The sequence below is a fragment of the Cyanistes caeruleus genome, chromosome 2 (genome assembly GCF_971803275.1).
Source record: "Cyanistes caeruleus chromosome 2, bCyaCae1.hap1.1, whole genome shotgun sequence".
In the NCBI taxonomy this organism is placed as follows: domain Eukaryota; kingdom Metazoa; phylum Chordata; class Aves; order Passeriformes; family Paridae; genus Cyanistes; species Cyanistes caeruleus.
Window position 1 is genome coordinate 42,384,982 of NC_141702.1, and position 14,273 is coordinate 42,399,254.

Below are 14,273 nucleotides of genomic sequence, written 5' to 3' on the forward strand. Positions count from 1 at the left end.
TAAATAATGAAAGGCTGAATTCCTGCTGACAATGAAATTAGTATTCATTTACTGCAGCTGAAGAAGCTATGATAGGTTTCCCAGGTGAAAACAAATAAAGAATTCTTTGAAGAATTTGTTTTCACTCTGTTGTACCACAAAACAATGCAGCTCTGTATAGTGCTTTTATGGGAGATTTAGGGGGGTGGTGTTGTAACAGTTAATCTACACTAAAATTTTTGGAAGGAATATTGTATATTCATAATGATGTATTATGTGTTCAACAGGTCAGATTAATGGGTTCAGTGGGGGAAAAGAGGAAGAAAATGAAACAAGCTTAAAAATTTTACTATTAATCCTGTAAAAATACTGCAGTTTATTTCAGCATTCATCCTTTTCGAAAGGTGCTAAAACCTTCTAGTGGCTGACTGGAATTATCATCAGTCCTGAATCAATCACTGCACTAAAAATATTAAATTTGAGGGAAATAAAAATAAAAAAACAGCTGAACAAATCAATAAAACACAATCAGCATTTATTTTAAATTTTGGTTCTTCTAGTTACCAGGCAAATCAATAGTTGATCATCCTGATTGTGTCTCTTGTTAAGGAGCTGATGAAGGGATGTTAGGTTACACTCTCCAAGTTCTCCTGTCCAGTCTAGAACAAGATCCAAGTATTCATTCACCAATGCCAAGGCAACTGCCAGGTCCTTCCTGATGACAAGAACAAATCAGAAAAATGCAGAAAAAAATGTCCAAGTCACCATGGTTAAACACAGAACTACTTTGAAAGAGCTACTGACCCACACCAATGTGTGGGTCACTTTATGTATCCTTTTCTCCTGTTTTCCCCTCCTAGTACTTCACCAGTTATGAACCTTTGCAAAAACTAATAAAAAAAACATCAAAAAACAATACCTGTTTCTGGTCATTCAGCCCTGCTGGCTTCATTCTTCTTTCATGGTATCCCTCTTTTGATATTTGTGGTAGGATTACCATGGTAATTCCTATTGAGTTAGGGATCCAAAAACTCACAAGTTTATTTTTCCTATCTAAAAATTATTTTTCCCGCCATTGTCTTTCTACAGCAGCCATAAATCAGGGTTAACCATCTGCTTAGACTTTAGTTTCTCTTTGATTTAAGAAACATTCAGCAGTTTCTCGTGTGGCTGTCTTATTAATATAACTATATGGCCAGAGTAAGTAATCTATCTGCCGAGCTCAGCAGCATCAAATTCCATTTCCAAATGGAAAAAGCCTTTTGTATTTGTTCTTGTCTTGGTTTGAAAAGACAGGTATCTGCTAAGGAAGGCAGAAACCTCTCTTGAAATAAAAAAAAATGTAAACCACCTCCCCCTCCAAATTATTATAATCTTGAAATCAAGGGGCTCTCAGGCATAGGTATGGGAAGAAGAATAACAGTTCTTTACTAAGGAAATTAAAATAAAAATGCAGTACCAATAAAAAAAAAAAAAAAATTAAACCACTGACAGAATACAGCCTGTTGGTCAGGGTGTTGGTAGCAGTCCAATTAAATGGTGGCTGCGGTGCTCCTGCAGTGACAGCTGTGGTTCTGTTGAAGCAATGATCCTGTAGAAGGGTGTAGTTTTCCCCTGGAGGTCCAGTGGTGCTGTAAATGGGTCCAGTCTTCCTCTGGGAATCCAGTGGAGAAAGGCTGACTGTGATGTTCTAAGCCTCAGATTATATCCAGGCAGGAATGCTTGGCTCCTCCCCCTGGGTGGAGCATCTCCCAATGGGATGATGTAATTTTATCAGTCATGCAGTGAGACTCAATGGCCCATTAACAGAAGAGATCCCCCTGGAGGGGGAATGGGTCCTAGGAAAGATAAAGAACACTGCCCCACCTGGTTTTAACAGATGGTAATAGAATACATACTTCTGGTTACATCTTGCACTGCAACCCAAGACAATTCTTTCCAAGGTGTGGGATTCATTACAAGTGCTTTCACTAATTTAAAAAGTGAATCTTTTCACTTGAAACCACAAGCTTGATCTACTAAAATGAATGTCTGGAGCAACTTGTGCTAAAGAAAATGTAAGAAAATGGCTTTGCTCTTTTGACCTCAGTATTTTTCTGGTGACCTGGACCCACTCAGTTCATAGAACCAGATTTTGTGTGTGTGCATGTGTTCGTGCATGTGTGCATAAAAGCCTCATCTGATTCTTTCATCTACACTTGTAGGGCTGATTCCTAGGTTTAAAATATTCAAAACTTAAACAATATTTAAAGATCTCATGAAGATAATCCATGAAGTTGCTACTGACAGGAGATACCATCTAAAACCTTCTAGTGGAGAGCAATAGGTAAAAGGAACTGAGTTTTTCTGAACAGGCAGAAAACAGCTTAAATTATAAAAATGTTAACATAGCTACAAGCTTATATGAAGTTCATCTCCTTGGACAAAATTTTGTCTTAAACTAGATCAGTTAAATTACAATATAGTCACATTGAATACATAATACTTTCAACAAGGACGCAGTAATGAATGCTGAAGACAAATAATCATTTGGATATTTTGGCTTTTTGGGGGCTTTTTTACAAAATCACCATTTTGTCCCAATAAATGTTTTACTTCACACCACTATGCAAGGGTAGCACGAAGACAATACATTTTTTTGTTTCTTCCCTCATTTTTCCACCTTTTCCTCCCCACTGTTTAATATTTTAATATTTTTTTTTCCCTAGATTTCTCCCTCTTTTTATAATTTATCCATTTCTATACAGGTATTTTCCCTTATTTTTTTTAGTTCTAGGAGCATGGATTCCTTTATTTGTTCTTAAGATATTGTAATATTTTATCATACCATTTTTTCAATAGAGACAAGTAAATAGAATTTTCAACAAAACAACAACAAATTGTAAACTTATTTAATTTTGTCTGTATTGACAACATACTACACAAGAAGCAATAATAACCTTTATGAAAAGTTGAAAGGTATTTGCATACTTGAGAGATTTCCTTATCTGTCTGTAAATTGAATATAAGCATGTGGTAAACAAAGAAATAAACAATTAATGTAAATAGTGTATAATAAGGTTTACAAGGTACTCTGCCTATTCCATGGTTTAATCTATGCTCTAAATCTGTTTCGATCAAGCAGTGTGGAACTAACAAAAGGAAAGAGGTAAGAAGGGATTTCATAAACTTGTAATAAACACAAACTGATCAAAATTTTCAAATTCACCCTCATGGCATGTATTTCTCATGTTATTACAATTATACTTGAAAGCACATTTTCTAACCACCAAAACTTCACAGTGCCAGAAACTGAACCTGTACACAGTGTCTCTTGTGGCTTTATTAAATAACACTGCAACTTACTGCAAAAGAATGGTAGCTTATAACTAAAATCTAGGATTGCTCCAATATGCAAGTAATAAGGCAATCAGTAAATCAGAAGAGAATGTTACTTAAAAAAAAACCAAAAAAAACCCAAAACAAAAAAAACCCAAACAAACAAATAAAGAAAAGGATACTCACCATTTTAACTGCTTCTGGGAAAACACTTTGGCCTAAGTAAATATTTTTCTATAATAAAATAAAAAAAATAGGAAGAAATTTTAAAGATCCTCAAATATTTTAATTTTTTAATTTTTTCTCAGTCTTAATTTTTAAGATATTTATTTTCTCGGGATTTCATTTTCTTTCCATAAGGAAATATATTTACCCCTCATTCTGTTATTCCAGAGTTTTACATTGTATTCAGAGTATAAAACCACCAATAAATTCCAATTTTGTAATGTGCTGAAAATGCACCTACACAAGGAACCTTTTAACAGATGCTGATTCCTCAGGCACATGTGATTGACACCTAGAGAGAGGCATGTGGATGCCAGTACCTTTTAGGCACTACGTACTAGATTTCCTGTTTGCTTGAACTGAAGGACAAAAACTGTATGCTCTGCTTGCTTTCTTTTACAAGAGTAGCCACAGAAAACAGCTTTCCTCTTGCTTTTATCACAGTGAGCTGCCAGACTCCAGTCACTACAGGAGCTATGCCATCCACCTGTTTAATTCAGGAATCATGCTGGTTATTGCAACCCAGGTCAAAGAGCTGATAAACAGTTCAGACCATACATTATTGTCAGCTGACAAAATCTTTTACCCTTTGTGCCTATAAGGAAGAGTGCTGCAGTAACTACATTGGACACTCTGCATCAGACTTTGCTTTATCTTGCTTTAACTGTTAAAATCAGGTGGCTAATCCATATCATCATCTGGTATTCCTCTAGGCACTTAAAGAAGGTGATTCACCCCATCCTACATGTCCAAGATAGCAAGGATGAATTGTCAGTTGGAGAGCCTATCTCTCTCCACTGACAGTCATAGAAGCCTGCCTAATTTTAGATGGAACTAATAAAGCAAGACAAATCCAGTCCCACAGCAGAAAATATCAGCATAGTCCTTTGAATGTAAATAGTATTTCCTAAATTTCTCGTACCCCTGATTTCAGACTAACCAATTTATGATAATAAACCATATGATAATATATGTTCAGTTGATTTTTAATAGATTATCTGTACTACTCACAAGTCACACAGTTGCATGCAGCCATTCAAAAAGAGCCAATATGTCCTGGAAAACCTATGGATTTTAGCATTAAATAAAGGACTCGACTAAGGCCAAAGAAGTTGAAGTTTACAAAAATGTGGAAGCAGAAACTTAAACTATGAAACCCACCTGTCACAGAAATCTAAAATGTGAATGACAGGAACATAATTGTAATGCTGAGACTAATCTCCTGTTTACTTACTTGATTATTTCAATTATAATAGGTACCCAGTCAATTACTAAACAAGTTATCTCAATATGAAGCCATACCAACAAAACATAAACTGCTCAAATAGAGTTAAAACTCTTAAAGACCTTGAAGACTTCAGCCTAAATTATTCTTTATATTCCTGAATGACAAAAAGGTGACTGCATAATATGTTAAAAAATAAAAAGAAGAAAAACACTGCAAAAGAGTGAGAAATACCAGAAGATGACATGTCTACTGACAAGATGGAATCAGAACATGTCAAGCAAATATATTGCCAGAATATTAACTAATTAATAGTGATATAAAAAACTTAAAAGAGTGACTGAAAGAAATAGGCTACTGACAGAGTTGAAGGCTAATCTTTCTACTTAAGAAAACTTTAGAAGAATTTGTTTTTCTCAGGGTACAAAAATCACATATTCCATATAAACCCTTCCATTTCACAGTGTGGTTCTGCCATTCTGAGCAAACATATTGACTTAATGGTTGTCCTTCATAATGGTAAAATAATATTAGTTTAAATTTAATTTAATACATTGTCATCCAATAATTTTACATTACTGAGGTTTTCCATCATGCAACATTTTAAAATTCTGATCAACCAACTCATAGTATACAAATTCCCTGTCATTTCAGAGAAAAAAATGTGCAGTGGTATTTTGATGTATTGAAGCTTTTCTGATTTTGCTTTTATTGAGCTTTAGTTGTTCATAGTTTCCAGCATTTCTTGTCTTACTTTGCTGTTTTCTGGCACAAATCTAGATGTAAATTTAAGTTTGATACAGTTTTGAAGAGCTAGAATAGTTCCCAGGAACCAGAAAGCAAAATCAGTGTAGGACTGTAAATCTCTGCTGGGATATATTGCCTCTGGTCACTGTAACTGTTTTATTTTTCAGATAAGTGTATTCAGCAGTGCTTTACAGCCTGCATACCCTGCAGCCTCCTGACAGTGGAAATTAGGTACACATTTCCGTCTTTTTTCACATGAGGTGACATGAGGCAAGACATATATGGGCTGCATATTGTAGGTGTAGAATAGTGCTTATTGTAGGTGTACAATGCTGCAATCAAACGTAGTCACAATGACTGCAGTTTAAAAAACACAAATACACCTTAGTAAAGAGTTTTTCAGTCTGGAACACTTCTGAACAAGGGTTGGAGACATACCAGCTAGTAACTAACCCAGTTTTCTTTAAGTTCTCCAAAACAGGGATTAAATTCTTCAGGGCTCATGCCACTCACTCCATTTGTACACACATGAAAACACATACCATTCTAGAAACCTAAGGCTGGGAACTACTGGCTAAGTAAAACCTGTCTCTGAAGGGCTCAAAGACAGCCAGGGTATCTAATAGTTATGAGTTTCATTTTGCCAAACAGCATCAAAATTGCACCTGGTGTGAGACACCAGGAAAGGTGGCTGTTGGCTTGGTAAGCACAAGACCACCAAATACAGGTTTATGTAAGTATAGCTGTGAGGGACTCAGATAAGGCACAAGATATGCAGAACTGTGAAGCAGGGTTGGGAGAGCAAAACTATCTACTGTGGGCAGGAACAAACCGAAGTGCAGTATTATCCAGGTCTGTAAAATTAGGAGAAAAGTGTTCCTCCTGAAGTGATATGGAATTCTGTTTGCATCCACTGGTTCAAGGACTTATGCTAATTGTTTCAGTGTGTTATTAGACTTTAAAAGATATTTTCAAAGTAATATCCATTAATCTCTATAAGCTAGAACTCTGCCTGGTTCTGTGTCATCCCTTTCTTTTAACTAACAATCTGTTTCTATAGATATTTGCCTGATGATGATCTAAACCACTACACAGGCAAATACCTCTTCCATCTCTATTCTTCTTTTTTTGTATGGTTGAAACAATTTTTAGTTTTGGATCTGAGAACTTTTCAGCAATGTGTTTTAAGTAGCTTAGTCAATGTCAAGTGTTGTTCTCATATTAACTTTTAAATGACCTTGTAACTGCTAAAGCAACAGCTGTATCTGGAAAGGGGAGACAATGTTATCTACTGATTTATCTTTTTTTCTTTATATCTTGCTGTATTTAAATGGGGAAACTTATGTTGTTTCTATAGATATACAAATATCTGCAGAATGCACACTTTCCTGGGGGGCATCAGGCACAGCATGGCCAGCTGGGCAAGGGAGGGGATTGTCCTGCTCTGCTCTGAGCTGGGGCAGCCTCACCTCCAGTGCTGGGGGCAGTTCTGGGTGCCACAACATAAAAAAGACATTAAACAATTAGCATCCAGAGGGCCATGGGGATGGCAAAGGGTCTGAAGGGGAAGCTGAAGTCACTTATCTATTCAGTCTGGAGAAGAGACTAAGGGGAAACCTCATCACAATCTTCCACACCCTCATAAGGGGAAGCAGAGCGGGAGGTACAGATCTCCTCTGCCTCATGACCAGTTTCAGGACTCAAGGAAACAGAATGAACCTGAGTTGGGAGAGGTTTAGGTCTGATACCAGGAAAAGGTTTTTCACTAAGAGAGTGGTTGGGCACTGGAAGAGGCTCCTCAGGCAACTGGGGACAAGACCAAGCTTGTCTGAGTACAAGAAGCACTTGGAAAGTGTTGCCAGGAACATAATGGGGTTCTTGGGTTGTCTGTTGGGCTCAATGATCCTGATGGATCCCTTCCAACTCAACATATCCTGTGATTCTATGATCACAGAATAAATCAAACACTGAGACTGAAAATTACCTTTTGCTGCCATGCAAGCATTTTCTGCAATAACTTCATAAAAAAAAAAAAAAAGAAAAGAAAAAGAAAAAAGTTGATTATGAAGCTTGGGGAAAGACAAAGCATACCATGCCAGTATTTAAAATTCTTTGACAGTAAATAAATACAATGTCACCTTTAGAACCATTAACAATGTGATATTGTTACTAAATTTAAAAAAAAATCCAGACTTATATAAAATGATTAATATATGATTATATGATTATATGATGATATAAAATCCAGAATGTATAAAATGATTTTTGTTAGCCTTTTGGGGTAATAGTTTTTTTGCTATTATGCTAATGAATTATTTTATGTATGTTTGAATAGGGCTATAAAGAAAATAGTTTGGAGCCAACAAAGCTGTCTCTTCCCTGTTAACTGGAACAGATTCCAGTCTTTTAGTAACCCATCAGCCTAGACAAGTCTCTCCCCAAACATCCAGAATTAATCTGTAATCATACCTTCCTGGCCTGTGGCAACAAATAAGCGTGACCCCACACATATCCAATGTCATTATAGCTTATTCATCTTTTGTTTTAAACAAGTCTGGAAAGCTGCACTGGCAGCTCTGAAGCCTGATAACATGAGAATTCCCAACCAGTACTCGTGGTGACATTTGAATCCAGCTCTGTGTTTTGTGTGGACCAATTCCAGGCAGACATTATGAATTGGAGAATCATTCCAAGAGACTAATGGCAAAAAGCTCACAAGTGCAAAGCTAGCTTCACTATAAAGAGACCATTCATTTAGCTAACTGTTTCCTATCACTGATCATGTTAATTAGGAGAATTAGGTATGAAACAGCAATAAGCTAGAGACGTTGCTAATGCATTTTATGTCTACACATGGGTATATGAGAGTCTGAGTAGAAGCCTATTTAAGATGGTTATTGCAGCATTCTGCTGCACTTTCACCTGGTTTAAAAGAGAGTCCTGGTTTGGGAAGAGAAGAGACACATGCAATTTTTCTAGTGTTCTCTGTCATCCTCATCTCTGGTCCTAAAGAGTATTTTATGTGAAATTTTTCTTGATTAAATGTGAAACCTTGAACACATTTTCCCACTAAGAACTGTCTTACCATCAGACTTCAGAGTGAATTGAGTTGTGGTCTTTATACATTTGATTATACACCACATAGACATAGACAGTAGTAATGTAGCAATGAACAAAGGAAAGAATAAGCCATGGGGAAGAATTTGTTGTTCTTTTGTAGCTGTAGATTGAAATGACTAAGTAGATTCTAATTGCAACTTTTTGTGTAGGCAAGTGTTGGTAAGACTCTAGTGTACCATAAAGAGCCCTGGTCACTCAGTTTCTAAATATCACTTCAGGGAGAAAAGTGTTGCCTAAAAATGGAATTTAGCATTACTGCCTTTCAACAGTCTGCTTGAGCTCATCATGAGGTTCTCTGATCCTCAGCACAGGAAAGGACAGCAACCTGGTTCTCACTTCTGCTGCTGAGCTGTAACATCAATAAATATAGAAGGGCTCAGGGATACCCCTCAAATCTGCTATTGTTTTTCTTTTCCCTACTTAGAACAAACCAGGAAGCAAGCTATTCCTTTGATGTTTAGGTGTCAGGTAATAATAACTTTTGTTGTATTTTGGTGTGCTCGTTTAACTCTTGTCTGCTATAGTCAGTGAAAAGTGGCAGAGAAGGAAACAGGATCTAACTAGCACCACATAGCTGTCTCTCCAGCTCCCTGGAGTAAGTTCTAGTCTTTTAGATCAGAAGGTTTCAAGCAGATAGACTTTTCTTGCTGCAAAGGCAAGCTAGCAGAAAAACAGGCCACTGGAGAGACCTTTTAGTATATCTACTACCACCATTCTGCACTACAATAAAGAATTTAGGTATCAAAAAGAAGCTTGAAATTAAAAGGCACTGATATATATTTGAAGATTTTAAAATTTACAATTAATCCCTTTTTCTAAGAAAGTGAAGTCTGTCAGAACTCTAAAAGTATACTTTCAAAGCATTTTCTGGCGCTTTAAGTTTAATTTCATGGCTTTGGTGACATGCAAGCAAAAGGATATTTAAAGACAGCCCTCTGGGTTCACAAAAAAACCCAAAAGCCAATCAAACAAAAACACAAAAATCAATCAAAAAAACAAACAAGCAACACCAAAACCACATACAAAACAAAACAAAAAACCCAAACAATAAACCCCAAAAAAACAAAAAACAAAACAAAGACCCAAACCAAACAAAAACCCCAAAATACCCAAAAAACCCCAAACAAATCAACCCTGATGAATACTTCCACATGGTTGCCAGTCCACAGCACTGACATTTTTAAAGGCTAGTGAATTCTGACCCTTGCTCTCAGTACTATGATGCAGCAGCTGCTTTCTTTTGATGAGATTGAGTCATGGGCATTAGAACCTAATTTTGACTGCTATTGTAGAGTATCTCATAAAAAAACACAATGAGTTGTTGATTTCTTGAATTTGAAATAGGTCTTCACAAAAACTTCTTGGTTACTTTCATTGCCTCTGTGCTCCAGGGTAAAATGAGGAAACTGAAGATGATATTTATAAAATTCTTTAAGACACAAGGTTTAAAAGTGCTATGTATTAGTTCACTTTACTATGATAATTTAAAGATAATAGTATTCAGGATTAATATTTTTGAGGTAGGAAGAAAAGACATGGCCTGTCTTTGGAACCAGAAAATAATTTTAAATATATAAGAAAACATTTCAGAAGGAAACTTGAAGAAAATTAAGAGTATTTCATATGTGAAGAATATGTGCCAATGTGTTGCCAGATAATCCTGCTGCAAATATTATCCAGGTCAGCAATAGCCAAACTTTTCAAAATTATAATTTTTCATGCGGGCAATAGCATATTCTTTTACCCCTGGATTTTTAACTGAAGTCATGCCAGGAACAATGTGATTTCCCAGTTTTGGCTGCTCACCACATCTTTATTTGGTGGCCTATACTAGATTAGCCTTATGCCAATCTGATGTCTGAAATAGTAGAGCCATGACAGTCAGAGATTCAAACAGACTTTCTAATAAAATACATGTTCACAGAATTCAGACATCCTAAATGAGAGCTGGAGTGTCTGGGAGAATTCATATCCAAAGTATATGTATTTCAGCATTATCTTTCTAGGAAACCACATGATAGTGCTTCAAAATATATTCTACTGGAAAATTATATCTGTGTTGTTAATATTCAGGTGATAAGAGAGAAAAAAAACTGAATATGACATGCAAAGTATTCTGTAAACAGAAAAAATATATTTATAAACTCTTGAATTGAGAAATAGCATAGAAATTGTAACCACAAGATTTGATATGGCTAAAATCCATGCTAAAACTATAATTACATATTAATTACCTTGGTGGTGGGTGGAGGTTACTTGGTTTTAGTGGGATTTTTGATTAAATGAAAGCAGAAGTTGGTTTTGAAAATAATTTCATAGTTTTAGATCGGAACATCCATCAACACATCTCAAAGGAATTAAAAAAATTGCTGTAGTAGTATTTAATTTAAATATCTTCAAAAGTTTTTTTCAGACACACTGTTAAAAAAAAATAGTATATTTAAGTTTGGGGTTTTTTTAGTCTTTTCCATTTATATTTTTAAAATGTAAATTTTTAAATAATATTTAAATTTTTTATGATTATTTTTTTAAGTATTCAAAATTAAATAATCTCTTTCATGTTAATAGGTAAAATCATGGGCATTTCAGAACATGCAGGCTGAAAATTCATTCTCAGAACTTACTCTTTTAATTTCACAGTTAAGTATAATATTGCTCTCACCTACCCCTTTCTAATCAAAAAGCACATTTTTGAATAGTTTCTGAATACTTCAAAATATTTCCTGTAAATAATCAAGCAGGTATTGGAGTTAAAATTTCTGTTCTCATTAGGAAAATCTAACTTTTTGCCTCTTCAGAGAACAGATACACAAAAGACCTTTGGCATTTATCAGATATTTAGAGGAATAAAATAATGGTTCGAATATGCAAAATTTCTCATTTGAGCTACCCCCAAAGTCAAAAAAGTCGATACATTCTGAAGTCACTTAAATATCTACCGTTGGAAATCCACCTTTTCAATTTGCCTGTAGTCAATTGGTCCACAAAACTGTGCTGACACTTTTAAAGATATCCAAGATTGTAAGGTTAAAGATAGATCTGGAAATATAATTCAGTCTGATATAGTTGAGAGGAAATTTATTCTGATGAAAAAGCTATAGCTAGCTCCATTATATCATAGCTCCACTATGCTATGATAAGGCTTCTGTTCTCTCCTGTGGTCTTCATAGAAAATCTCAGTGCCTAGCTTAGATCTTAAGTAGATCATTAGGTCTCATCACAAAATTAAATCTTGTTTGAGTATATCTGAGATGATGAATCTGGAACTGCTCCTCAGCACCAAAACCCAGCTATGCAGGTCATTTCATATTGACCAAAATCAAATATGTCACAGCATCTTTTCTCCAGTCTGCTCTCCTTCCAATTGCCCACTGGGCACATGGACCAGAAATAAGCTGGGGATGTTCTCCCACCAATTACCCAGTTTGGTTGTGATATGAAGTCATCCTATGCCTTAATGTGACCTGGATCCCCTAAAGCATGATCCTTTACCTCTGAAGCCAGTAGATAAAATTAATGACTTTCATTAATGCTCAGCAAGAAAACCAGCAAGTTCCATACAGTAGATATGGATGTCTCCCTCTGCAACTGGAAGTGCTGTCAAATTTTCTTCCTAGTGTATGAATAATGCACAGAATTATTCTAAAGATGTATCTTTAACTAAAGCTCACAAGTTAGGCATTAGTAAAGATCATGAAGTGTGTTCTTTGAAACAAGTCACGGGCCATTGTCTGCCAGAACACCAACATATTTTTTGCATTTTATTGCAATGCCTATATGACAGAGGGCATTCAGACAGGCCTAGGTTACTAAGGTTACTACAAAAGAACTTGTGGTACTGTTTCAAACACAAAAGAAATAACCTTTCTACTACTGCTAATCAAAACAAACTTGATCATATGCAATTATAATATCCTGACCTTTTTAAACCCTATATTAAGTATTTGAGAGCAAGTGATATTAGTGTGTGTTATGGAGTATTTTTACCATTAGCCTCATGCACTCTCATGAATACAAATTGACTATCAGAAGAAACTCCATGAAAATTAATACTTTTTACCTCAATCTTTGGGCAAAGTAATGTCTTCCTCCACTAGACTTTTGGAATTAGCATTTTATGATGTACACTGTTCTTTAGAGTTCATATATATGTATGTTTTCATACATACATGTTATCATATACATACATATATATATATACGTATAGACACACATAGATGCATATTTATATATCATAGTTACCACTGAAAATGGATATACACATGCACACAAATGCACAGGCTCACATAGTCCCTTCATAAGTTTGAGAAAGACATCTTTATGACAAAAATCTTTCTGCTGTTCATGAATTCCACCAGTTTCAGCAAAAACTCATTAACAGCACTGTGAGGGGTGACTGCTGTGCAACAGAAACACACCTTATACAGAAAGGAAATTAGATGGAGTTTTCAAAAATAAGTATCTGAAAGGAGCTCCCAGATTTAGAATTTATGATGTCTGTTTGTAAACAATTGCATTGAGATGTTTGAGAAACAAATGACTGTCTTTTCCAGTATATGTGGGCACATAAAGCTGAGATGAGATGATGCAGTCACTCTGTCTTTGTCAGTGTATTTTTCAGTCTAGCATAGTAGCTCACAGTTATCAGCAATTTAAAGGAATTTATTTACCTGCCAGACAGAAATTCTGCTGTTTACTACTACCTGCAGCTGAGGTGCACACTGCTTATTTGGATTGATGGTATCATTTCTGCCCCAGAAGGACTAAAGCTGCTACATTAGTCTCTAGAATTGAGCTTAGTTCAGATTCCTAAAATAGCGCAACATACCTGGAACAAATGCTTTGTCCTCTACCCCTCTCTTGGTGGCATTTGCAAAAGCACCTACGATAGGTGATCTGTGCCTAGAAGCTCAAGGCAGTTTAAAAGAAAGAAAAATTTCTAAATCACCACAAGTATTTTGAAAATTACTTCTGGCAGAACATGGACTCTTTGGTGCCTGAACCCTTTTTCAAAATCTGAGTTAAGGTGGCTTGTCTAAAACACAGAGGTGAGAAATCAGTAGTTCTTGTGTTTCAGTAGTGTGCTTGTAACATTTGTATCCTTTCAGTCTTGTATTTATTGCAGATGGAGAGATTTATGATAGAGACAATAGAAAAAAACACTTCTGAATTCTAATTAAATTTGCAATTTGCAATGGGGTGATCATGGAAAGGTGTCCTTCTAAATAAATATGAGTGTTTACTGTGAAGCAACCTTTAAAAAATGCTGTATTGAAACAAAACAAATATTTTAAATTTAAATAATTCTAGAAATCCAGATTCCATCTTTTTATCTATTAAATAAAGGTCAAAAAAATTAAAGTCATTGTCATGGCTGGGAAGTTTCCTGTGCTTGACATAAGCAATATAAAAAGGTCAATTTTAAAAATATGACTGATGTTGAGCATATGATTCAGGACTTTTGGTCTGCTCTTGCACGCAGGTAACAGATCAGTTCAGCATGTGAGCTAAATCACATTTATCCATTATTTTTTAAGTTCTTATTCTGAGTCTCACACTTGCACAAGTCAGTTTTGTCTGTATGATGACAAAAAGTTTTGGCCAGTTTACAATTTGTGAAAATTATCTAGCTGATAGTATCTCAAGATGCTCTTTCAAA

The 14,273-nt window shown here is 35.4% G+C and overlaps 1 long non-coding RNA gene across 1 annotated transcript; it reads right to left on the reverse strand.

Moving 5' to 3' along the window:
* Positions 1-497: 497 nt before the first annotated feature.
* Positions 498-1,657, reverse strand: LOC147654753 (uncharacterized). The gene is made up of 3 exons (XR_015282528.1): positions 1,472-1,657; positions 899-987; positions 498-694 (listed from the first exon to the last, which is right to left on the reverse strand). It is a non-coding gene; the product is annotated as an uncharacterized LOC147654753 (long non-coding RNA).
* Between the last annotated feature and the right edge of the window lie 12,616 nt (positions 1,658-14,273).